This window comes from Carlito syrichta, unplaced genomic scaffold (genome assembly GCF_000164805.1).
Source record: "Carlito syrichta isolate Samal-C Ts95f unplaced genomic scaffold, Tarsius_syrichta-2.0.1 Scaffold311220, whole genome shotgun sequence".
In the NCBI taxonomy this organism is placed as follows: domain Eukaryota; kingdom Metazoa; phylum Chordata; class Mammalia; order Primates; family Tarsiidae; genus Carlito; species Carlito syrichta.
In genome coordinates, this window is record NW_007255316.1 from 835,978 (window position 1) to 847,525 (window position 11,548).

General features: G+C 33.4%; 1 pseudogene across 1 annotated transcript in view; it reads right to left on the reverse strand.

Moving 5' to 3' along the window:
* Positions 1–1,308: 1,308 nt before the first annotated feature.
* LOC103271097 overlaps positions 1,309–11,548 on the reverse strand; it is a 27,228-nt pseudogene continuing 16,988 nt past the window's right edge. Inside the window, exon 2 of the transcript XR_002482570.1 lies at positions 1,309–2,331. The product of XR_002482570.1 is annotated as a signal recognition particle subunit SRP72 pseudogene (transcript). The remainder of the gene's footprint in view (positions 2,332–11,548) is intronic.

The following is an 11,548-nucleotide window of genomic DNA, read 5'->3' on the forward strand; positions in this document are numbered from 1 at the left end:
TCACTAGTCATCAAAGAAATGTGAATTAAAACTACACTGAGATACCTCCTAACTCCAGTCAGAATGGCCATCATTAATAACTCAAAAAACAACAGATGTGGTGAAGAAGGAACACTTCTACACTGTTGGTGGAAATGTAAACTAGTACAACCTTTGTGGAAAACAGTGTGGAAATTCCTAAAAGTTCGAAAAATTGACCTTTAATATGACCCTGTAATCCCTCTACTGGGAATATACTCGATAGAACTCAAATCACTCTATAAAAAAGATACCTGCACATGTATGTTTATTGCAGCATTGTTCACAACAGCAAGAACATGGAACCAACCGTCTGTCCCTCAAAAGGGGACCATATTTTTTAAAATGTGGCACAGTATACACAATGGAATATCATGCAGCCATAAAGAACAAAATTATGAACTTTGCAGCAACCTGAATGAACTTAGAGTCTATAATAATGAGTGAAACTTCACAGAAACAAAGAACTGAGTATCACATGTTCTCATTCACCAGTGGACCTTGAACAACTTTTGTAATACTGTAAGAAAAGGATTGACAGTAGTGGGAAACAGCGGGGGCTTGGGGCAGTGGTGGGGAGGTGGGATTGTTAGTAGTGGCAAACTGCCTGGGGAAAGGGAGCACACCTCATAAACAAGGGTACCTGCACAATGAATATTTGTATACTTAACCCTGAATTGTACCCCACAATTTTAAAATAAAAAATCTAAAGGTGAAAAAGAAAGAAAAGAAGATAACAAACCCAAAACATGCACAGAGTCAATCTAGGAAGTTCAATGGCCCAGGACTGAGACCATGAAGATGTAGCCTGTGGATTTATCAACATAGTTATTAGTTTAGGTCTCATGAAAATCAGTAAAAAATCAAGTTAATGCGTTCCAAGGTAAACAATGAAATATTTTATTTTTTAAGACTTATTATTAATTTATTTTTAAAATTGTTAAACTAAAATAGATCTCTATGACTCATTAGAGAGGTATGCCTAGAATTTTCCAGTTTTAGTATTGAAAGTCCCAATGTCTCTGACTCTCTTTAGCCTTGACGAATCCCTGATGCTTTGTCACTCTAAGTTCAAGATGCATTATTTATAACCACAACTTAAGATTTTATGATACATACATTAATTATGCTTTTTTGTTATGTTTTCATCTTCATCTATAAGAAAAATATGTAAAATCAAAGCCAACTTTTCTTTGAATGGCAAAATTATAGTTCTAAAGCAGACTTTTTTACTTTCAAAAGAAGAAAGTTGCATTTAATGTTTAAAGTGATAATTATTTTTGTGTGTGTGTGCTTCTTGCTGTGTTACCCTTATTATACTCCCAGCGTCACTGAGATAGTTTAAAAACAGCCCGCAACAAGAATGTTCTAATCACCAGCCACCTTTTCCACCTTTCTTCTTTTTCTGTTGCTGTTTCTTTTTTGTTGCTGGAGCCCCTGCAGGTTTTTGGTGTCTTGGGGGTATGATGTTACTTGTAGAGGCAGATACTGTTACTGCACTGCCAGGTCTTGGGGAGGTGGGTGGGCTGCTCACAGTTTTACTGGCATCCAGTTCTGATGGAGCAACGGCAGTTGCGCTCTGTGTCCCTTTTCCAATCTGATCCTTCTTTTTACCCTTCTTTCTTCCGCGGTAGTAAGAACGTTCTCACATTGGTAGCCATCTTTCTAGATCTGGGGTAACTTTGGGGTGATACTTCTTAGGCAGTTTTCCCTTCTTTTTCTTCTTTTTCAAATCTCCCTGCCCTTGCTCCTTTGGTTGGCTATCTCCAGTGACTTTTCCACCCTTCTTCCGAATATATGTAGCACCAGGAGAACTTTCAAGAGCCTCAACATCTACTTTTAGAGACGTACTATCCGACGAGGGCAAGTGTTTACTAAGAGCTTTGGCTTTCTCTGGATCTACAAGTGAGTAAGTAGAAATAAGCTGCGCCAAGGTATGAATATCTTTTGGATTTTATTTCCATAGCTGTTCTAGGTCACTAATAGCCTCCTTCTTCCGCCCATATTTGAGTTTGAAGTTTGCAACTTCTCTTATCAAAGACAAATGAGCAGGAGATTTGGGTTGATGGTTCTGATACCACTGGATAGCTTGTGTGAAGACCTCAATGGCACTATCAATATCTTCTTCATTGCTATACATGGTCACTAATGCAGACACCATGCCTGGTTTATGCTTTAATTCCTCTATGCTTCTCAGTATTAGACATGCTTTAGAAATATTACCTATTTCTATTAAGTGATAATTCTTAAATTGGATGTCTGACTGGTCACCAGATGTTCTAGGGATGCCTCTTAATTGATTATAATGTCTGACTTCAAAATGGACATGTATGTGTTTTGGAAAATCTATCTTTTAGACATACGTGTCTTCCTTAAGGATAATTTACTCTGATGAAAACTGAACAGGTGACTTTTCTTAGATACTTGATTGAAGACTTTCTTTTTTCTAATGGAAGCATTTTGCATCATACATTTCACTTCAAACATTTCTTTAGTACCTTCTTATACATTTTGGTACATTGTGTTTAAATTTTCATTCAAGTTAAATATGTTCTTATTTTCTTTTCAATTTGCTCTTTAGCCTATGAGATATTTAGAAGTATATTATTTAATCTCCAAATATTTTGTAGTTTTACAGGTATCTTTGTTATTAATGTAAAATTTGATTTTATTGTAGTCAGAGAAGAATTTTTGCATATCAATTATTTTTTTGTTTGTTTCTCTTGAGTTGAAGTCTCACTCTGTCACCAGGCTGAAGTCTGGTGGCACAATCATGGCTCGCTGCTGCTTCCACTGCCTGGATTCAGCCTATCCTTCCACCACAGCCTCCCAAGTGACTGGGACTGCAGGTGAATACCACTGTGCCTGGCTAATTTTTTGATTTTTAGTCAAAATGATGTCTTGCTATGTTGCCCAGACTGGTCTAGAATTCCTGGGCTCAAGCAATACCCCTGTTTCAGTCTCCCAAAATGCTGGGATTACAGACATGAGCCACTGTGCCTGTTCAGTATCAGTTCTTTTTAAGTCATAGAGGTTTGTTTTATGACACATGCTATTGTCTATCTTGCTGAATGTCTCACGTCCACTTGAGAAAGAATGTTTAATCTGCTGCTGTTGGATTAAGTCAGTTGATATTGGTTGATATTGAGATCTGCTAGATCCTTTATGATTTTCTATCTTGTTCTATTAATTACTGAGAGTTGTGTTGACTTTTTCATCAATACTTGTGGGTCTATAATTTTTTTCTTTTATGCTTCACGTATTTTGAAATTGTTTTGTTAGGTACATACATATTTAGGATTTTTATATCATCTTTGTGAACCTTTCTCATGTAATTTTTTCATCTCAGGTAATATTTCTTGTGTTGAAGACTACTTGATATTAATATAGCCACTCCAAGTTTCTTTGGAGTTGAGTTTGCATGGTATGTTTTTTCCTATCATTTCCTTTACATGTTTTTGTATGTAAAGAAAGTTTCTTATATACAGCATATATTTGGCTCTTGTTTTATTATTCAACTTGACTATCTTTGTATTTTAATTCATATGTTTGGCCATTTACCCTTAATGTAACTATACATTTGTGTCATTAAAATTTTCCCAAGTTGCTAATTGTTTTCTATTTGCTCTACCTGTTTTTTCTTCTATTTTTCCTTTCCTGCCTACTTTTGAATTTTTATTGCAATTTCACTTTAGCTTGAGTATTGGCTTATCATTTATACCTCTTATTACAGTAGTATTTCCTTATCTGTGGTTTTGCTTCCATGGTTTTAGTTACTGGTGGTCATGTGTTTTTTAGCATTTATTTTCTTCATGACCCCAGGCATAGTTCTATTTCTGAAACTCACAATCATGCCTTATTCATGGCATTGCTTTTTGGCAGCACATACTCTTGTGAGTAGCTGTTTTCAGTTATGAAGCAAACGAACAAACATTTCTGATAAGCAACTTGAGAATTCACTATGAATTGTGACCACTTTCATGGAACCAGACATTGAGAGATTCATTTTACAAAAACAAGGTCAAATTTCCTACTAGCTTTATATTCTCATTTTTTCTAAGCTTTGTAATAAAAATATATAAAAAAAAGAAGTCATATAATATATACACACTAACTATATTATATAATTGATGTGTGGCCCAAGACAGTTTCTCTTTACTCAGGGAAGCCCAGGGAAGCCAAAAGATTACCCAATGCAGTTCAGGGAAGCCAAAAGGGTGGGCACCTGTGGTATAATAGAAGGGTCCAATTTTGTTCTTCTGTATGTTTTCAGTTCTCCTAACACATTTTATTGAAGAGACTGTCCTTTCCCCACTGTGTGCTCTTAGAACAATTATAAAAAATCAGTTAATTGTAAATGTGTGTTTTCTAATCTCTTCCATTGATTGGTGCCTCTTTTAAAAAAAATTTTTTTTTTGAGATGGAGTCTCACTCTGTCTCCCAGGCTGGAGGGCAGTGGCACAATCATTCTGACTCAGCCTACTAAATAGCTGGGACTACGATGAACACCACCATACTGGGCAATTAAAAAAAAAAAAATTAGTGATGAGGTATCACCATGTTTCCCTGATTGGTCTTGAACTCCTAGGCTCAGGTAATCTTCTCACTTTGGCCTCACAAAGTGCTGAGATTATGTGTGTGAGCCACTACACCTAATGGTGCATCTTTTTTTTTTTTTTTTTATGACAGTACCATGCTGTTTCAATTACAATCACTTTATAATATATTTTAAAATCAGGGAATGTGATGCCTCCAGCTTTTTTCTTTTTGCTCAGGATTATTTTGACTCTGAGATCTGTGGATTCACACATATTTAAGGATTGTTTTTCCATTACTTTGCAAAATGATATGGGAATTTTGATAAATATTGCATTAAATTTGTAGATTGTTTTGGGTACTATGGACATTTTCACAATATTTATTTTTCCAATCCATGAATATGGAATATCTTTCCATTTATTTGTGTTCTATTCAGTTTCTTTCAACAGTTTTTCATAGTTTCCAATATATAGGTCTTTTACTTCCTTGGTTCAATTGCAGCCAAGTATTTAATTGTTGTGATTGTAAATGGAAGTCTTCAAAAATTGCTTTTTGGATAGTTTGTTATAGAAACACTACTAATTTCTATACATTGGTTTTGTATCCTACAAGTTTACTGAATTTGTTTATGAGTTCCAACACATTTTGGATGGAGTTTTAGAGTTTTCTCTCTATAAGATTATGTTGTCAGCAAATAGAGAGAAATTAACTTCTTCCTTTCCTACTAGGATGCCTTTTTCCCTTTCTCTTTCCTAATTGCTCTGGCTAGGGCTTCTAGTACTATGCTGAAAAAGTATGGTGAGAGTGTGTATTTTTGTTTTGTCCCTGATCTTAGAGGAATTACTTTCAGCTATTTAATGTTGAGAATGAGGTAAGCTGTGAGTTTCACATATATGGTCTTTATTGTGTTGCATTACATTTCCTCTATGCTTAATTTTTTTTGGTCAGAATCTACTCTGTTGCCCAGGCTGAAGTGCAGTGGCACACTAATGACCAAGACAGGCTTTATCTGCTGGGCTCAGCAATCCTTCTACCTCAGTCATCCAAGTAGCTGGAAATACAGGAGCGTGCTACCATGCCCAGCTAATTTTTTTGATTTATTGTATAGACGAGTTCTCCCCAAGTTACCCTGGCTGGTCTTGAACCCTGGGTTCAGGCAATCCTCTTACCTCCACTTCCAAAAGTGCTGGGATTACAAGCATGAGCCACTCTGTCTGTGCCTGGCCTATACCTAATCTCTTTTGAGAGCTGTTTTTTTTTAAATTATAAAAGTATATTAATTGCAGGGTCATATGGAAGATCGATTTTTAGAACTTTTAGGAATTGCCACACTGTTTTCCACAGAGGTTGTACTAGCTTACACTCCCACCAACAGTGTAGAAGTGTTCCCCTTTCCTTGCATCCTCTCCAGTATCTGTTGTTTTTTGAGTTATGGATGATGGTCATCCTAATTGGAGTTAAGTGGTATCTCAGTGTACCTGGAAAAACACAAAGGGTGTTGAATTCTGTTAAATGCTTTTTTTTTTTGCATCTGTTGAGATGACTATATGAATTGTACCTTTCACTTTGTTAATGTGGTGTTACACATATTGATTTGCATATATTGATTTTTGCATCCCAGGAATAAATTTCACTTGGTCATGGTGAATAAAATTTTTAACACATTCTTGAATTTGACTTGTTAAAAATTGCTTACAAATTTTTCATCTTTGTTCATCAGGGATATTGGCTTATACTTTTCTTTTTTTCTTTTTTTTTTAGGTTAGTCTAACTCTGTTGCCCAGGCTGGAATGCAGTGACACACTCACAGCCACCCCAGTGTTGACCTGCTGGGCTCCAATGATCCTGCCACTCCCTCAACCTTCCAAGCAGCTGGAACTACAGGCACGTGATACCATGCCCAGCTAATTCTTTATTTGTTGTAGAGACAAGGTCTTGCCAAGTTACTCCAGCTGGTCTGGAACCCGCGGGCTCAGGCAATCCACTTGCCTCAGCCTCCCAATGTACTGGAATTACAGGATGAACCACCAAGCCCGGCGGCTTATATTTTTCTTGCTTGTAGTGTCCTTGTGTAGCTTTGATATCAGGGTAATGCTAGCTTCATAAAGTAAGTTTGGAATTGTTCCTTTTACTTTGATTTTTTGAAAGATTTTTAGAAAAGTTAGTAGCAGCTATTTAAATATTTGGTAGAAATTAAAAGCAAAGCCATTTGGTCCCAGGATTTTCTTTGATAGGAAACTTTTAATTATTGATTCAATCTCCTTACTTATTAGTCTGTTCAGATTTTCTGTTTCTCATGAATCAATCTTGGTAGGTTTTTTGTGTCAAGAAATACATCTATTACTTCTAGGTTGTTAAATTTGTTGGCATATAATTATTCATAGTAGTTTCTTATGATCCTTAGTATTTTGATGGCATTAGTTGAAATGTTTCCTTTTTAATTTATGATCTTATTTGAGTAGTTTCTCTTTTTTTTTTCCAAGTTACTCTAGCTAAAGGTTTGCCAATTCTATCTTTTCAGAAAACCAACCAACTCTTAGTTTTGTTCATCTTTTCTATTGTTTCTTTCATCTCTATATCATTTATGTCTGTCCTGAGCTTTGTTACTGTCTTCCTTCTGTTAGCTTTGGTCTTATTTGTTCCTGTTTGCTTATCTCCTTGAGGTATAATATTATTTCATTTATTTGCTATCTTTCTTATTTTTTGATGTAGGTGTTTATGGCAATAATTTTTTCTCTCAGGACTTCTTTTGCTATATCCCATATGTTTTGATATGTCATATTTCCATTTTTGTTTGTCTCAATGTATGTTTCCTTGGTTGTTCCACTGGTTGTTTATGAGCATGTTGTTTAATTTCCACATATTTTTGTACTTGCCAAGATTTATTCTGTTATTGATTTTTAGTTTCATGTCATTCTATTCTTAAAATTTACTTGATATTATTCCTATATTCATAAATGTGTTCATATTTGTTTTGTAACCCAACATATGATCTATCATGGAGAATGTTTCCTTGTGCACTTGAGAAGAATATGTATTCTACTGCTGTTGGACGAAGTGTTCTGATATATCTGTTAGGTCTATTTGGTCGAAAGTGTAATTCAAATCTGTTTCTTTATTGATTTCGGTCTAGATGAACTGTTCATTGTTGAAAGTGGGGTATTGAGGTTCCCTACTTGCATGGTATTGCAGTCTATCTCTCTCTTCAGATCATTTAATAATTGCTTTATTTATTTTGGTGCTCTGATTTGGGGTACATATTTAATTAAAATTGTAATGTCCTCTTGGTGAATTAACTCATATCATTATGTAATTACTTTCATTGCTTCTTTTTATATTTTTTGACTTAAAGTCTATCTTGATTGCTATAACTATAGCTGTTTTTTATCTTTTTTGGTTTCAGTTTGCATGAAATATTTTTTCATCTTTTCACTTTTAATTTATTTGTGTCCCTACTTAGTCTCTTATAGGCAGAATATGATTGGATTTTTTAAAAAATTATTCATACAATTTATGACTTTTTATGGGAGAATTTAATCTATTTACATTTAAGATAATAACTATAGTCAAGGACTTGCTACTATTATTTTTACTTTGTTTTCTGATTGTTTTTTGAGTGCTTCTTGAGTGTTTTTTGATTGTTTCTTTTTTTTTTCCTTGCTGTCTTTCTTTGTTGTTTAATGGTTTTCTGATGTGGTGTGCTGTAAATTTAAAAAATATATATTTTGTGCCGCTATAAATTTTTGGCTTTGTGGTTACCATGAGCCTTCCATAAAATACCTTATACTTAAAATGGGACACTTTAAGCTGATGAAAACACTGCCTTTATTCACATCCCAAAACTACATTTTTATTTTCTTCTCCATATTCTTTATGATTTTTATGTAAAAATTTACATTTGTTTTTATAATTTTTATGCCTTTGCAATTTGCTGTAGCTATAGTTGTTCTTTAGTAGTTTTGTCTTTTTATCCTCCTAGTAGGAATAAAATTGCATTACACCTCATCCTATGTATTACTTGTCACTGAGTTTTTTATTGTCGTATGCTCTTTGTTATTAGTTAGCAGTCTTTTATTTTACCTTAAAAGATCTCCATATAGCAATTTTTGTAAAGAAGGCCTAGTGATTATGAATTCCTTTAGATTTTCTTTGTCTAGGAGAGTATTAATTTCTCATATCTAAAGGACATCTTTGCTGAGTAAAGTTTATTAGCAGTTTATTATTATTTTTCTTTATTCAGCACTTTGAATACTGACCCACTTTCTCTGGCCTTTAGGGTTTCTGTTGAAAAATTTACTGAAAGCCATATTGAGACTCCCATGAATGTTTTATGATGCTTGCTGTTTCTGTATTCTATCTTTGTCTATGATTTTTGATAAATTGACCATGATGTGATGTGGTGAACTCCTTTTTGGAGTAAATTTTATCAGTAACCCCTGTACCTGAATGTTGTCATCTTTTCCAAGATTTGAGAAATTTCAATCACTTTTTTCTTATATATGCTTTCTAGCATATTTAGAGCGTTAGTTGATTGATGATTTCCTACAATTCCCATAGACTTTATTCATTCTTTTTTCCCCTATTTTCTTTTGATTCTCTGCTTGGATAATTTTGAATGTCTTGTCTTTGAACTGAGTATTTCTTCTGCTTGATCAAATCTACTGTTGAAGTTTTTAATTCAGTTATTGTATTATTTAACCCTGGTTACCTCCATGGTTTTCTGGTTTAACTTAGATTTTAACCTAATATTTTCTTACTGTCTTGTTGTTCCATTTAAATGCTTTTAAGTAGATGTTTTTCATTTTTTATCTTGCCTTTATACTTTTTGTCAATGAAAAAAATGATTAAATAAACTTTTCTATCATTGCCCCATCATTGGTATACATTTTTGGAGTGCTTTCTGTTGGGAAGGAAGATTGCCAGGGCTGGAACTTTTAGGCAACCCTGCTCCAAGGGCATGTAATGTAATACCATAAAAATATAAATAATAAAGATAGTTTATTTTGATTGCAAAATAAATAGTAGTTACAATAAGGACTACCAGTATTCAAAGAAGGATTTAAACTCCAAGTAAAATAACATGTGAAGTAGGTCATATGCATGGGCCTTAAAATGATGTTAGGTTGCTGGAGACATTTCAGGCAAAAGACATGGAATAAAAATAGTGTGAAAGTGGAATAATGTGGGATGTTCTGAAGAATAATGAGCATGACACTTTGTATAGGACTTAATACTCAACACAGAGCTTGGCTTAATATTTTTGACTCTGTAAATGAATGACTGAGCAATAAAAGTCTTATATAGTTTGGTGTAATTAAAGCATGTAAACAATTTTGGAGAACTGGTAAAATGAACTTGTCAGAGAGTGTGACTTCTTTCTTGTAGGTAAAAGCTTAGATTCTGGTAGCAAATTTCAGCTCTGCTAATCACTAACTGTGGCAAATTATGTAATCTGTCATTGTTATTTTCATAGTACATTATATGGGGAAATTATACCAGTACTTAATAGGATTACTGTAAATGTAAAATGAGATAATGCATGTACAATTCTTGTAAAATATTTAGCACACAGTGTATACTAAAATGTCTTTTATATTTTGCAAATACTTGAGAATATTTTTAAATGGGATGATAAGCTTGTATACATTGTATTAAATGTAAACATTCATAAACTTTTAAACAGATATTTATAACTTGTTATTTTTGATACCAAAATTATTATTTTTCATATTTTTAAGATTAGTCATAATTTATTGAGGACTTTCTATGAAGATAGATATTTTTATGCTCATTCTTTAAACTTGGTTATGGCTTAAAAATAAATATAATACAGCAGATGGAGAAATATGCTTTGAATTTGATTTTGAAAGGTCTAGCTCAATAGACATATGAATAATCATACAAAATAATTTTTCACCCCTTCAGTTATGTATGATTTACACTTGAAACTGATCATTAGTCTTTGTCATGTTTGGTGATCTGAACTTTTTGACATCATTGCCAGATATTCAATTGCTACTATATAGATTTATGTTCTTGACAGATACCTAGTAATTGATCTAGTTTTTATTATGTTTAACCTACTTGGATTAAGCAGAATGGACTTCTTCTTAATTAACCTTAGCTGTTAGTATAAGCTTATATTGCAGATTGACACTGGCATTTTCTTTTTATGTCATTGTTTATTTGGCATTTTAGAAAGCACTTCATCATTTAGTCTAATACACTATCAAATGATTGCTCTAGAATCCAGAACTTGACTTCATCCCAGGTTTTTTAATCTTCAAATTTATTGTTTTCTCTACATTAAACAATAAAAGATCACCATGCCTCATTTTCCCCTTCTGTAAAATCGACGTTATTATCACAACTTAGATGTTTTATCATAATTGTTTCAAAGATTAATGGAATAAATACTAGTTAAGCAAGTATTAAGGACATATTAAGGATTTAATATGTGAAGCTATTGTCATAATAAATATTATCATCATCACTCTCATCACCATAATTTTAAATCTTACATTGTTGTCTTAATCCATTTTCTTTTTTTTTTTTAACTTTTAATTTTTTTTAATTTTAAAGATGTTAGGTGCAATTCAGGGTTAGGTATGCAAATGTTCATTATGCAGGTACCCTTGTTGATGAATCCATTTTCTATAGCTATAGCATAATACCTGAGACTGGATAATTTACAAATAATAGAAGTTTATTTGAACAGTTCTGAAAGTCAGAAAGTCCCAGAACATAGTATCAACATCTTGCAAGGATCTTCAAGCTTCATCATTCTGTGGAAGAGGAACAGTAGGATAAAAGGGAACAAGGGCAGGTGAATGCATGAGATAGAGCAAAACAGAGCCGAACTCCTGCATAGCTAACTGCTCCCAAAATAATAGCATTAATTCAGGCACCTCTTAATGACCCCACCTTTAATACTGTTACAATGACAATTACGTTTCCAACACCTAAACCTTTTTTTTTTTTTTTTTTTTTT